Here is a 15,295-nt window from a genome sequence, read left to right on the forward strand (position 1 = left end):
CCACCTTGACTATTTACATCCTAAAAAATTTACTAGAATCACCCCCACGGGGAGGATTTGTCTTATCATCAGTTTTGCCGATGGTTTAAATCTGCCGCTCGTATGATAATCGGAAATTTTGAAAAATCCCGCGTGTATTTTAAAGCTGTTTCCGCCATTGTTCCAAAGTAGCCATATACGGTCATTTTTAATTTTTAAACAAAGCCTGCTTAACTTTAAGTTGATCCGCTTTTCTTGATACGGAGTGACATTGAAAAAGCACTTGAGGAGATATTAGAAAAAGAAGTTGTGGTTGAAGAAACAGCGCAAAATGACAAAAAGAAAGTCGATAGTGCCAAAGCAGCGGAAATGAGATACAGAGCTCTAGAGAACCTTGGCGGGACACAGAAAAGACAAAGAAAAGATGAGTTAGAGAATGAAACAGCAGCAAGAGCAAAACGTCAAGAAGTGGTAGTAACACGGTGGCATATTTGCGAGAAAAGAACAACCTCATGCAGAAATGGAAAATGAAAGAAATGCAGCTACAGGAGCTGCGACTAGAGGTTGAAAGTAAGAAGGAGGAGCAGTCCAAAAAGCAACATCACGATTTGATGCAGGTCATGCCGCAGCAAACTAAACAGCAACAAGAACAAATGCAAAATTTTCAGACAATGTTCACGCTAATGCTGCAGTAGTAGTCTCAAATTATCATAAAACTTCTAAAACAACAAAACTAAGTCATTGCCTGATTTTGTACTATGATGAATGTAGTTTTCAGCAATTTCAGGTACATGTCTCTTGATTTTGTTTTGTACACTAGCTTTTATTTTATTGTTAGGTTTTCCATGTTATATCAGCTTCATGTTCAGACTTCCTGATTCAAATAAACTTGTATTCTATATACAAGGCTAAAAGGTTTAAAAAAAAAAATTAAAATGTTTAAACCAAACGTTTTGGGCTGTTTGCCATCATCAGAGTTAAAAAGATGACCGTCCACACGTACATATATATCTTATGTAATTCCCGATGGGAAAAGTTTGGAGACATAAAAAATAACTTGTTTGTTCAAACTGGGGCGGAATTGTTGGATCATTAGTCCCTCGACGATCCTACGCTTGTGGAATGTTTGTGCTGAGGAGAGAACACGCCAAGTGAAAGAATTTGATGGGTTTTCCCGCAGGTGTTTTGCAGGTTCAGAGGTGTGAGCAGGATTTGAATGCTCCGCAATTCGTACTGCTAAGTTTCTCACAGTCTCGCCAATGTAATCAACGCCACAAGAGCAATCACCTTTGTAAACAACTTTGGATCTGTGAGTGTTTTTGTCTTTGTTGTTAAAGAGGCTTTTGATTTGCCTTGTTTGCCACAGGATTATAAAGATGAAATTGAAATTAGTAAACTTGTTTAGTTTTTCAATAAACGTCTTACTGAGTTTTTCGTTTTTACCGCGAAAAGGAAGCTTGATGAAAACTTTCTTTCGTTCTTCGAAGAGAAAATTCGGAATTAAGTTGTCATCTTGTGACGAGTCGTTTAGAAAGTTGTTGATTGTATGCGAAATAAAACGTTTCGGATAACCTGCATTGATGAAAGAAGTTTCTAGAGTTTTTATGTCCTTGTCAAAATCGGTAGAGATGCGTTTGGCTCTATGGGGTGCGCCAGTGATGCAATTCCTTTTCCACTTGGTAGGGACCTCAGATTTCCAATGTGTTGGTAGTTTCCCCGGTTTCTTGAAGACGCTGCAATTGAACTTGTTGGTATAACTAAAGGCAGTATCGAGGAAGTGGTCGGGGTTTTCCTCGACGGTGAAAACAATGTTAGGATGGTAGCGATTTAACCGTTCAAATAGAGCATCAGGCTCGTCCTTTTTCTTCTTAGAGAAACAATCATCAACATACCGGTCATAGAATGGTGGGTTGAAAGGTCGGACTACGTCAGCTTCTAATTTAGCCATGAAAATGTTTGCAAGGACTGGAGATAGTGGGTTGCCCATGCCGCATCCATCAATTTGTTTATATAGATTGTCATTAAAACTGAAAACTGTGTTCTTGGTGACATTACAGAGAAGGCGTCTGAAGAGTAACTTTGAGCTGAGTTGTGGTAACTTGTTGTTGGTGTAGATTTCATGAATGATGTGGTCAATGGTTTCATCGAGCGGAACTTCAGTAAAGAGAGAGGACACATCATATGAGACCAATACTTCATCGTCATCAACAGTTCTGTTACTTAGACGCTCAGCGAAATCGGTGGTGGTTTTGATGCTGTATTCATTCTCAGTGAGAGGAAGTAAGTAAGAGGCTTGGAACTTGGCGGTTTCGTAATAAAAGGTTCCACAAGTGCTGACAATTGGTCGAAGTTTCAGATTATCCTTCGTAATTTGCTCAGGGTTCTGGAATTGTGGGTTTTGGCCGTCCCATATAGGAAGGCAGGCTGGTTTGATGTCGGTTTGATCTTATTCAGTGGCAGAGATGACTTGAAGTTTCGGGTCAGAAAGTCTTGAAAAGATTTGAGGTCTTTTAGTGTGTTGTCCTCAGTCACCACGTATTTCCCGTTAGCTATGCCTTCTTCGATCATAGTTTCAAGTTTTTTGACGTAGTCGGCGCGTTGCATAATGACGACAGATGAATCTTTATCGCCAGAGAGGACGACCAGGTCGGGATCTGTTGCTAGTTCTTGTAAGACTTTGTAAGTGTAATCAGGAGTGCTGAAAATGTTTTGGTGGAAGAGGTTAGAATGAACGCGAAGGAAATGTTTGAAGTCTTCATGCTGGCCAACGGGAATGCTTGAGCTAACTTGGTTAAGGAGAAATTCAAACTCCGACAGGAGGTTAAGTTTCACGTGCCGATTCTTGTCGATGAAACTATGGTTGAGTCCATAACGTAAATAGTGTAAGGTAGCATCCGTGATAACTTGACTCGTGAGGTTAATGATAGGTACTGAAAAGTCTTTCGGCTCATGTTAAGGATCAAATAAACTTGATTTAAGACTTAAGGTTATGTGTTCCTGATCAAGCAAAATGATCGTGAATAGTGGAAGGGTGTAAAGCAAAATACTCTGAAGTTGAGTTGCCGTACATACAGGTTAAGGCGTTTCGCAGAGTGGCAGCCACAATGTAAATTTTGCCAACTGCACAAAGTGAGATCTTCAAATTTTTCTTAAAGTCTGAAAATATAAAATAATTTACAATGTCCCCAAAAAGCCACTCGATAGACATGCGAACAGAGCTCATGGCTTTGTTGTATAGCTCCATTTGTGGTGTAATTCCTGCGCCTCGGTAAGGTACCTGGGGGTGAACACGCAGAGGATAGGCCGGGTCGCCATAGAGAGCCATTGGTTCTCTTGTTGTTAGAACGCATGTTGCTCATCAAGAAGACCAGAATCGACCAACATGGCTGAATCATGCTTTTTGCCATCTAAAATGAGATCAACATAAGTGATATTGTAGTTTATGGTTGGCATGAAATTTTAAAATTCAACCACACAGATTTATTACTTCAATTATAAAATTACCCACTGGGTCATACATTTTGGCTGTCATACCATGGGATAGTACCACAGATTGGTATTTTAGACCATGTACTCGCTTATGCCCATTGTACACAATCCTTTGGTTTTGGTCAGGTCACAAATTAGCCGTACTGTTCCGTCTATAAAACCAAAACAGTTGAGTAATGGACTACCGTTTTGTTGAATTGGACGAGCGTACGTTTCTAGAAGTGCTGGGTTCAGGAGTGTATCGTTCCACCGAATTATTCTGTGATTGTAGGTAATTTAATGTTAACAACTGGGTTGAAAACGTAAATTAGCCACCGTAAAGGGTAAAAAAGCTGACGTTTCGAGCGTTAGCCCTTCGTCAGAGCCATTTGAGGAATTGTGGGTTGTGTGTGGATTTATATGTAGGAAGTGGAGCTACGCCATTGGTGGGAATGTGGTGACGAGAAAACAGGAATAAATTAGTTGAATGAAAAGCGCTCGTTGATTCCGTGGGGATTAAGGGTGCCGATTTGGAATATAAATTTTTGTTCTAGTGTTTTACGGCTTTCCGAACTGCCTAGATGTAAGGAAAGGCCGCAAACTGCCATATGCTGTTTAGAATGATAAGGAAGATTAAAGTGTCTAGCGACTGGTTTGGATGCGTCCTTGTCATTTCTTTCCACATCGCGAAGGTGTTCTCGGAATCGGTCACCCAGTCGTCTTCCTGTTTCGCCGATGTATAACTTATTGCAATAAGTGCAAGTTATGCAGTAAATAACATTGGGGGAGGTACACGTAAAGTGATCAATGATCTTAATGGATCTTTTGGGTCCCGATATTTTCTCTACGTTATGAATGAAAGGACAAGTTTTGCATCGTGAGCGAGCGCATTTAAAAGTTCCAGATTGGTCATAGGTTTGAAATGAACTCCTGACTAAAAAGTTGCCTATGTTTTTGTCGCGTTTGAATGAAATAAGTGGGGGTTGCGAAAAGATAGTGCCAGTCTCTGAATCGTTTTGGAGTAATTTAAAATTTTTAAGAATGATAGATTTAACTGCGTGGTTGTGAGGGTGAAATGTAAGAGTAAATGGAATGCGGTCAGTGTTCTCCTTCTCGGCCGTTTGTAGTGCTGCCTGTCGATCGATTAGTTGGGCACGGTGGTAGCCCGCTTGAACGACAGAAACAGGATAGCCGCGTTTATCGAAAAACTGGCACATTGCCTCTGATTTTTGGGAAAAATCAGAGTAGTCACTACATAAACGACGAAGTCTGAGAAACTGTGAAAAAGGTATGGAGTTCTTGACGTGTGATGGATGTGAGGATGAATACAACAAGTAACTATGTGAATCTGTAGGTTTGTAGTAAACACTAGTACATAAGCCGTTGCCTTCAATTGAAATTTTAATGTCTAGAAAAGCCAAAGAAGTGTCGGAAATTTGCCAGGTATATTTAAGAGCCGGATGAAAGGAATTGACGGCGGTTATAAATTGAGTGAGCTCCTCCTTGGTAGAGGAGGTAGCGCCGATGCAATCGTCAATGTAGCGGCCGTAGAGTTGAGGTTTTGGGCCGTGGTATTGGCTAAAAAATTGGTGTTCGATAAAACCTACAAAGAGATTGGCGTAGCTGGGTCCCATTTTAGTACCCATGGCCACGCCATTAGTTTGTTTGTAGTAGTTACCACCGAATGAAAAACAATTGAGTGTGAGTACTAGTTCGGCCAGACGGAGCAGTGTTTCAGAGCTAGGTTCTTTAACAGTGCGTAGATCAAAAAAATGTTTGAGGGCCCGGAGACCTTCGTCATTGGGAATGACAGTGTAAAGAGATGTTATATCCATGGTGAAAATAAGTTTGTTTTGGTCGAGGAAACTAAAGTCACGAAAAATTTCAAGTGCGTGTTGGCTGTCCTTAATGTAAGACGGTAGAGTTTTGACGATAGGTGCCATAATTTTGTCTAAATAGCTGGAAATTAGTTCAGTGGGACAACTGCAGGCAGAAACGATGGGTCGACCTGGGTTGTTAGGTTTGTGGATTTTAGGTAAAAAGTAAATACATGAAGTTCTAGGAGTAGTAATGATGATATTTTTAGCAGTGGCCGGCAATTCTTGTTTAGCTATAAGATCGTTAATCGTTAATTTTTCTATCTACAGATCTCACAGCAACGGACCATGCCAAGCTTGAAGAAACTTATCAAGGAGCTACGCCAGGAAATCGTAAGTTACCTTTTTCCCTCTCGAGTTTCCTTTTAAACACAAGAGCAAAGGCCCTAAGTGCTAGCGACAGTCTTATATTTGTAAAGGGGTACGTTTCGAACTTGATTGGCCACAATAAATCGACAAGAGCCTAATAGAGAGCCAATAAGCGCCAAGTTCTTTCAAACCGATGAAAACTAAATGTAAAGCACAAGCTAAAGGGGAACTATCCCTCATTGTGCACCCAGAAGGAAATAAGAACCAGACGAAAACTTCAGTTGTTTTCCTCAACATTTAATTTGAGTGTAATTTATACCCATTTTGATTCACAAATTACATCCCACGTGAATATTCAACCATTCACGCTTCCACACGAAAATAAAACCAATTTAAAGTAAAACAGCTGTTAAACATGCGGCGAATTTTAATTTTCGCAAGACCTTAACCTGTAAAGGGGTAAGTTTCGAACTTGATTGGCCACAATAAATTGGCAAGAACCTAATAGAGAGCCAATAAGCGCCAAGTTCTTTTGAACAGTTGAAAATTAGATTTAAAGCACAAGCTAAAGGGGAACTATCCTTCATTGTGTACCCAGAAGTAAATAAAAACCAGACGAAAACTTCAGTCGTTTTCCTCTACATTTAATTTGAATGTACATACAACTTGAAAAGCGACTTTAATGGGACACTTAGAGCGGATGGAAAGCTAAACTTCACCAAGTACCTCAGCCATCCATCATGTCTGATGATTTCAAGCGTCATCTTATTTTCTTTCTCTTCTCTTCTTTTTTCACAGCAGCTAACTGTTCTTCAGGTAAATATATTATCATTTGTTAGGTCTCATTCAAATTTTTCTACGAGTTTTTCTTGTTCCTTTATAGCACCAAGATCCCTTTCTAAACAGAAGCCGTAGATGAGGCGGGCTCTTCCAAAAGAAGAAAAAATCGAAAACCAAAAACGTGCATGACATTTTTTACACGTGATTTTTTCCCAAAATGTCATGACGAAGATAAATGATACCCACGCTAGATCACAATTTATTCCAAAAAGACTACGTTTCCAAGCTATACGATATCTTTTACATATAAGCCTTCCTTATCTTCTTATAATCTCTTATAGCGGTTGAATGTAGAGTAAATTTCAATTTTCTGTAATCTTGCATCGGTCAAAAATTACAAATAAGATCATCGGAAAACTGGGATTTAAAACAGTGCTTTTTGGTAAGAATATTTATCAGTCGCATTTCCATGCACCTTCATGAGCACCTGTTTTAATTTGAACAAAATTTCGATTTGATCCTGTTTTGCATCGTTTGCTGAAACGTTATTTTACATTACCATCCTCGTCCCAGTTTAAAACAACATGAAATTTGCGAGCTTAGTTATACAAGGAGAAGATTAGAATAAACCATGCATAAAAGGATTTTATAAAGAGCTAATTGAGATAAGATATTTTAGCATTCAGGTGGTCTCCTTTATGAGGGCATTCTTAAAACTTCCCTCGCTACTTAAAATTTCATGTTTGCTTTCTACCTTGCCAAATAACGTAACTGATTTAGAAATCGTCTTCCTTTTAAGGAAATGTTCCCAAGCAAAGCGTTCTCCCAAGAACATATGCATTTCAAACTTAGTTTATCACACTGCAGCTGTCTGACTAATAAATTGGGCTTCTGGAGCGCGAACGCGAAAGAGAAACCGAGGGAAAATCCCACTTTATTGGTCACTTGTAAGGCAATCACCTTTTTTGCACCCAGCATCGGCCCGAGTTCAACAATTCATTTTCAAAGAATAGTGTCTCTTGGATACGCTATTCTTTGTTTTAAATTATAAAGTACAGATACGAGAAGGGTCTTGGCTAATATATTTCACTTATGCCAAATGTTAACTGAAGACTTCGACCTGTACAGACTAGCAAGAGCCTCTGTCCATCGCAATTCGACTGGAAAATAGTAATTCATGTAAAATAGCATATCATTTAAATAAAACTAAATTTCCTCGTTTTAATCACCTCAGAAATAAACAGTTTGAAGCAAGACTTGATCCTGTTGGGAAGACATTCAACCAGCGTCACTTTTCAAGAGAAGAATTCCATTATTTGACCGCACCTCGAGTGGGGCTATTCATTTTGTACGACCTGTTAGATTGTACATTTGAATGTGTCAGAAACGCTTTGTGCCTTGCGATAAACATGGCCGCCTCCAATGGAGCAAATGGAGAGTTTTGGTGCGAATTGGTGTCCTCTGATAAGTACAGAGACGCCGGGAATTACAACGAAAACAAGAGTTCGCAGCATTTGTCTTTTCAGGTAAGAACTCTTTCTAACGCAGTTGCAGCTGATAATTTTAAAAAGATTTTCATCAAAAGTACTGTCCAGGTATTTCATGGTCTTTACGAAAGATACTTTCTGTTTATTCCAGTCTCATTGTTCTTCTTCGCCATGCCTAAACGGGGGAATCTGCATCCCTAATTACAAATACAATTCTTACGACTGTCGCTGTGAACAAGGTTTCTATGGGGACTATTGTGAGAAAGGTAAATATGACATAACGCACGCATGAGTCCCAGCTATTTCCTATGGAGCTACCATGGTAAAAATCCTTACGTGCAGCTGGGCCGTGCATCTACCACATGACGTGTGCAATCTCACTTAGGCTTATAGTTCCCGTCGAGTTTTAAAACTTTCAGAATTAGTTTTCCATTCTATCCCGTTTGAAATAGACCTTTTAGAGCTCAAAATGAGAAGAGAATATGTCAAATAATACTCGTTTTGAAAATGTATTGAGAATGTAGCTCTATCAAGCGAAGAAATTAGTTTTTGAGTTGACGATTCTTCATTCTTAAACGGAGTGTGAATTATGGCTGATAACAAAACTGAGTTTTCTGAATTCCAAGTGAGACTTTGCAATTTGGAGTCTCTTCATCAGAATTAACGGTATTTTATTATTTTGAAGTGTTAAAATATCCCAAAAGTGTAGTTCAATGGAAGATTTTCTTTGGAAATAACACCAATTTCAGAATTTTCAACACAAAGCTACCCAATTTTCTAATGATAAATTCTTTTAAACAACAATTCCAGTAGGGTAAATCTGCTGCACAGCGCCGGTTCAAAAGAAAGTTCTAATTTTAATTTTAAAACCATACGATTTCAGAATTTTCAAAATTTCCAAGACAAACCTACGCAATTTTCTGGCCGTAAACAACGATTCAAGAGTGCTGAATCCACCATGTCTACTATGCGGTCACCTACATGCAAAAAATTCGTTCGTTTTTCGCTTTCGAACAAAAAATTTCCAATTTTTTTTGGATACAGATTTGGTCTCCAAATATTCATTGGTCGTCTTCGCCTTGTTATTTATTCATAGTTTTCGAGTAGAACACGATTACTTGGTAAACTCGACACACTTACATTAAACTCATCTTTTCCCAGCACAACTTGTCTGCACTCAAGAAGCTACAGTGCTCTCGTGCTCTCCAAACTTCCCGCGTGCATTCATATTTCGACATACGCATGCTAAGCATGGACTCATTCTATACTGATATATGCATGTCTGTCTTCCTCTAGCTCTATCTAGTGCAAGGTGTCGCCAAATAGTATTTCGTTATTTTTATTGTCTCTACTTGCCCTCTGATCATCCTTCCCAAATTTCGACAGTTAGTTTTATTAACAAGTGCGACATTTTTATTACAAATTGCGACAGAACGATCGATGAGCCAGCCAACCTACACGTGCGAACATTACTTTTCAAATGTGTGGTCTATATGCATGTTTACTAATGATAATCTACTAAACTTGCTGATTGTAGAAAATCTTTTTGATAAAAATGTAGTTAGCAACAATAAAAAAGGTTGACCCCTACAAAAGAAAGTTTCGGGCTAATAGAAAAAAATCTGTTTCTCATAGAAGGTTTTTCTGAGAAGGCGAACCATCCATGAAAGTGATGTGGAAAATCATGAGTTAACAGGCTGTACTTATTATTCGTAGGATATGGATTAAAGTAGCTGGAAATTTTACTCTAGATGTAATAGAGCTAGATAAATGGATGAATAATTTGATTACAAAAATAAAAACACGAATTCCTTTTTTCCCAAGCCTTAAAGTCTTGCATGGAACTGTATGATGTCTACAGGTTAGTTTCCTTCTGAATATGTTTATATCATTTGAACTCAAAAATTATCATCAGGTAAAACATTTGACATGATTACTATTGTACTGCCTGTAAGTGATATTGTCACAACCACTCTAATGACATTATCTGCAAACTTCTCACTTGATAAGCTCAACTGTGAAGTCATATGTAACAAATAATACATGCAAGGTTGTTTAAACACTCTTTGCTATCTGCCACTGCCTTCGTGCTGTCCTTTTTGTGTTGCAGGATTGTGGGCTTGCTGTGAGACTGTAACATGAGTGGAAAAAACGAGTGGTCTTTTTGAGTGAAATCGAAATCGTACGGAAGGACGTTTATTCACTTCATTGTTAGAATTTTGCGTTTAAGAAAATGAAAGAAACCTTCCACTTTTCGATTAGCTCTGAGTCTGTGTATAATCAACTGTCTGACTTGTTTACCATGCTTGTGTGTGGAAAATTTTTTTACCTCTTCAGTGACCTTTGCAATGTTGTTAGAAATTTACTACAATTTAGGACAAATATCTTGGCAGTATTGAATCTCTGAGATATGAAAAGCTCTTTGAACAATTTAGTCTTTTAATTTTGTAACTTAAATAAAGTACCGATGCCATTGTGCTCCAGTCCCCTATTAAATTCACTTTTAGAGTTTGGGTGTTCCCAGAGGGGATACCCAAACAATTGTGTTTTGAATACGGGTATAACCAAATTTCGGGGATACCCAAAACATTGTGCCAGCGCTCGAGAAGGTCGAGAGGGAAAGACTGGACGCATATCCGATCGGGGTATTTGGGCGGGAAGGAGAAGGCTGACATTTTAACGACACAGAAAATATCTTTGCAGTAACAACCAAACAATTCCTTGTTTTGTTTTTATTTTGTATTATAAACTATGACTGTATCGACTTTTTAAATTAAAACGATTAATTTTTTTTTCAATTTGTCAGTTCAGGCTGTTTATTACTTTCAATAGGTCTGACGTCAGTCAACTAGTCACCCTCCGTTTGGACTCCAAACCAGTCCCCGTCTTCTGTCACATGGGTGATTTTGGATGTGGAGATGGAGGATGGACACCAGTTATGAAGATTGACGGCACAAAGGTGCAGTTTAACACGTTTCAGTTTCTATTATGAATATATTCATTAGGACCATGTTTGGTAAAGCCATAAATATTACAATAATGTGCCGTAAAGTATCAGTCAATAATGATCATTGTTTAAAACTTAAAAAAAACTTCGATCAATCAAAGAAAAAATTAGAAACTAAACGAACAGCAGCAGCAACAACAACTACAACAACAACAATCCTACCGACGACCAGAAAAGCATGTTGATGATGATGATGGTGACTAATGGTATGTGATAAATATATGAATAGTATTAACTATCACCATACATCAGATTAACTAACTCAAGCTTCCCTTTGAAAGTTGCACTTCAAAGCATGAACGAAAAATAGAATAGGTTGAGTTTGTTGAACAAATAAATATCATAAGAGAAATGAATAAATTACTTTTTCTTTTTCAGCAAACCTTTCATTATCAAAGGCATTATTAGAGTGATTATAAGGAATTCAACCTTCCCGGGGGGCAAACTGGGTTTGACACACAGCAAACAAAGCTACCTACCTACTGGAACACATCCTTCTCCAAGATTTGTCTCGGTATGAAGTTTGACAATCAGACCAATTTCATTGTTATCAACAAGCATGCTGACTCTCTTTATTCACTGATCGCTGATGGGCAATAACGAGCCACCTCACTGGGTCGTAACACATGGAAGAAGTTAATTGGTTCACAGGCCTCTTTACAACACGAATGCGAGAAGGAGGGTTCAATGTCTTTTGGACTTGGGGTTCTACGTCGAGAGCCAGAATTGGTGTCATTGGTAACGACAAGAGCAACTGTTCCATGTGCAGATCAAGGATAGGATTTGGTACGGCAGGAGTACCGACTACGACAACACGTGTGGTAACGAGGCCGTCCAGTCTTCAGATAATGGAGTAAGAAGCATCAAAGCCATGGGATACATCTTGGTACAGTGAAGACGAACAGTAGGAGATGAAAGCAGTGATCTGTGAATCACAAAGATACAGATTCATCTGAATTTCAAAAACACCTCTTTAGATGTGGACTTATATCATTGTGCGACTGTATATTGCTGATTACCTGAAAATTTTAGATAACAAAAATGTGTCGTTTACAATACCTCACAAGACAGCGTTCTGATACTTTGGTTGATCAAAAGAGGATGTTTGTAGCTTACATAGTCATAGAAATCCCGGTTGAAAGTTATAAATTTTTTCTAAGTCACAATTATTAATATCTGGCAACAGTTAAACTTATATCATTTTAAAATTTCATAATGTGCACGTGAGGAGAAAGAAGTTTAAGGATCATAACCTCGCCCCTTGCGTCTGGATTGTCTTTTTTTATCACTCTAATCTTTAAAGGGTCGAACTGGAGAAGAACGGTTCTGATTTTAAGCCGAAGTGTACATGTATGATGGAACTACACTTCAATAAAATAGACTACCTTGCCACAGCTGTATCATTCGTTGACTTCGTTGGGATACACCAGTGACTGAACAGTTCTGGGCTTACTGGCCTGACGAATAAGCCTAAAAATGAAAAATTCGGGCGGAATACTTATCTGATAACTTGCCCGATTCCTCTGAAAAGACTTATCGCTTGGATATAATACTCCCTCTTCAATTTTCACTAATGATAAGGGAAATTAAAGCACTCAGCCTTTCCTCATTTGAAGTGAGGAAGATATAAGAAAGACAGATCTTAAGATTTCCGCTGTAACAGATTGCACTCGGGGTCCGCTAGGCGTGGTAACAACTTTCTACTAGACCACCGAGGTGGAAATTTAAACTATCTGTAAATCTATAGCGAATGGCGAATGAACTCTAGTTTATGGTGTAATATACCTAATCGGCTAAATTGCATGGTGATGTCACGTGATCTGAAAATGGGTACATGCGAAGCGAAATGTTTGTTTGGATCTGGTGGTTTACTTTCAAACGCGATGCCTTACTCTTGCTGAGCTTTCATTTCACAGTCTATCAATTCATTGCAAGCCTTTAATGTCTCAATAGATTGCAAAAACGAGAAGAGATCCAGACCATTTCAATGTAAGTGTATAGTACACACGACAATTTCAAGTGCGCACTTCCGATCTGAAGGTTTCATCCATCTGTTTCAGTTATCCCTGTCCTGGTATATGACCGTAGAGGTCATATGGAAGATATATTCCTCTATAGGGACTGACATTCTAACTACCTCAGCAAACTGTAATCATCAGAATTACAGGCCAAGTCATATTTACTGAGTGCTCAAGTTTCCCAATGAATCACCTTTGTTACAGCCGAGGAATTCACTTCTTTTCAGAGTTATCTTCAGCTGGACCATCCTGTTCCATGTGAAAACATCAAATGTTTCTCACTTATTCAAATAATTAATTGAATCAAGTAACTAGTCCTTTATAACCTGCTTTCTTCAATTGTGCTCCAGAAACAGTAAATGATATGTAGAGAGAGGAATAAAGTTATTAAAACATTATATTTTAAAAGAAAATTAATTATGGAGGTTAGTAGTGACGAAGACATCTGTAAAGCAATAATTACAATTACTTTTTCATGTCAACAAACCATGATAAAGCATAAAAAAGCAAAAAATATATTTCTCCCTGTTTGAATTTAAATCCAAAATCTAATTAACTTCCAACTGAATAGGAAACACCTCAATGTCTTATTCCTTCTACTACCATTCTAAACATCACAAACCAATCCCAAAACAAAATCCCTTCAAATTTCATAATCAATTGGTTATGCTTAGCGTGCGTATATCGAGTTACGGATGCAAGCGGGAAGTTTGGAGAGCACGAGAGAGGCTTAGAAGTTTGGCACAGTCCCTTTTCATTTTGAGCTCCAAAAGATCTACCTCAAAGTTTGAGATTATAAAAAAAATTTAACAGTGTTGTTTACGGTAAGAATTTTAAGAGGGTTTATATAATTCACTTCCTTATCTCTTCCAGCTTTAAAAATGTTTACACAGTGAAAACTCGATTTAACGAAGTGCCAAGGGACTGGGGAAATTTGTTAGTTACATCGAGGGTGATCTAGGGTTGATTTAACGAATTTGCAAAAACAACCAAAATGTTATATCGAGGGATGGTTAATAGGATTTTTTTTGCTTTGTTTTGTTTTCGCGCTACCCAGCATTTTGGGATCGGAACAATTACTGCAAATAGCAGAGGGGCATTTTGTTGCGCATGCTCCGTAAATTTTAATTTGATGCGAGAAACCGCTGGTATGTGCCTGCGTCGGTTTTCAGCTCAGGAATCGCGAAAGAAAAGAAGCAGCAAGATACGTTGGAAAACAACAATGGATCGAGTATTTGAGACAACTTTTCTTGTAAATTTTCCCTCTGTAACCTAGATGGAAGCGGCAAAGTCTTAAAATAGTTGTGTGGTAAATGGAAGGAAGTTATTTTCAAAAAGGAAAAGATTGTACAAACGACTTCGAGTCTTTTCTTGTGATTTTTTGGGCGATCGATGTAGATGACGTTATTTTTGAAGAATGTAGAAGGCCTTTCGAAGAGTACTTATAAATTGGATGGTATACTTTTATCGTCCCGTTGCTATCTCAAGTTTTTATTAATCATTTGAAGTACTTACTTTCCTGTGAGCGTTTTTCAGAGCTCCAACTGTACTGCTAATGGAATGTACCCCGTACATTGCAAAAGAGCAGTCCCCTTTGGGATAGCTTTAAGGATCAAACGCAATTGTTCTACTGACGACTTTTTACAAAATAGATGTAAGGAATACAAAGCGTATTTGAAATCGCAAAATTATCCAGCGGAGCTTGTCGATAAACAGTTCGACAAAGCTCTTAGTATACCAAGAGCCGAACTTTTGAGGAGAAAGGTCAAGCCAGCAAAAAAAAAAAAATTCCATTGGTCCTCGACTACAATCCAATTTTGCGGGACATCCAAAAAGTCATCCATGACTAGCTCACAATAAATCAGAACAAGTAGACCTTAGATCACAAATTAAGTACACACAACAACAACAACAAGCCTTAATACATTTACAATTTTAAATTACATTGTTTTTGTTCATCAGGATTTTGTTTTAATTTTGACTTTGGAAAGTTGGCTATGATCACGTGTGACGAAATTCTTATCTTTAAGTGCTAAGTGTAAACGAGTTCTTGAAGGTGACTGAATGAACACTTCTTTAATAACATATGAAGAGCGAAAATATATCTAGATATGCTTGATTAAACAAATAAGAAAAGAGGGTTACATAATATCAAACTACACTCTAAAATTCCTTCGTTTAGGATTTATCTTGTAACTAAAGTCAGGTGAACGAACTCTTTTCTGTAGGAACTGAATAGTAATTGTTGAAGTGTCTCTTTCACTGTTTCTTTGAACTCGGTAATCTTCCAACAGTAAACAAAATGGTTTAATGATGATTTAAGATAAACTAAAGTAATTGTACATTGGGCTACGGGAAATACAACTGATG

The 15,295-nt window shown here is 38.1% G+C and overlaps 2 pseudogenes across 2 annotated transcripts; one reads left to right on the forward strand and one right to left on the reverse strand.

Moving 5' to 3' along the window:
- Positions 1 to 875: 875 nt before the first annotated feature.
- LOC149042604 (uncharacterized) lies at positions 876 to 2,898 on the reverse strand (annotated as a pseudogene). The gene has a single exon (XR_016188639.1). The product of XR_016188639.1 is annotated as an uncharacterized LOC149042604 (transcript).
- LOC149042605 (uncharacterized) lies at positions 2,585 to 12,299 on the forward strand (annotated as a pseudogene). Its single transcript, XR_016188822.1, has 7 exons — positions 2,585 to 2,648; positions 5,595 to 5,745; positions 7,648 to 7,939; positions 8,052 to 8,166; positions 9,725 to 9,761; positions 10,733 to 10,859; positions 11,286 to 12,299. The product of XR_016188822.1 is annotated as an uncharacterized LOC149042605 (transcript).
- Positions 12,300 to 15,295: the final 2,996 nt, after the last annotated feature.

Source organism: Pocillopora damicornis, chromosome 7 (genome assembly GCF_964200805.1).
Source record: "Pocillopora damicornis chromosome 7, jaPocDami1.2, whole genome shotgun sequence".
In the NCBI taxonomy this organism is placed as follows: domain Eukaryota; kingdom Metazoa; phylum Cnidaria; class Anthozoa; order Scleractinia; family Pocilloporidae; genus Pocillopora; species Pocillopora damicornis.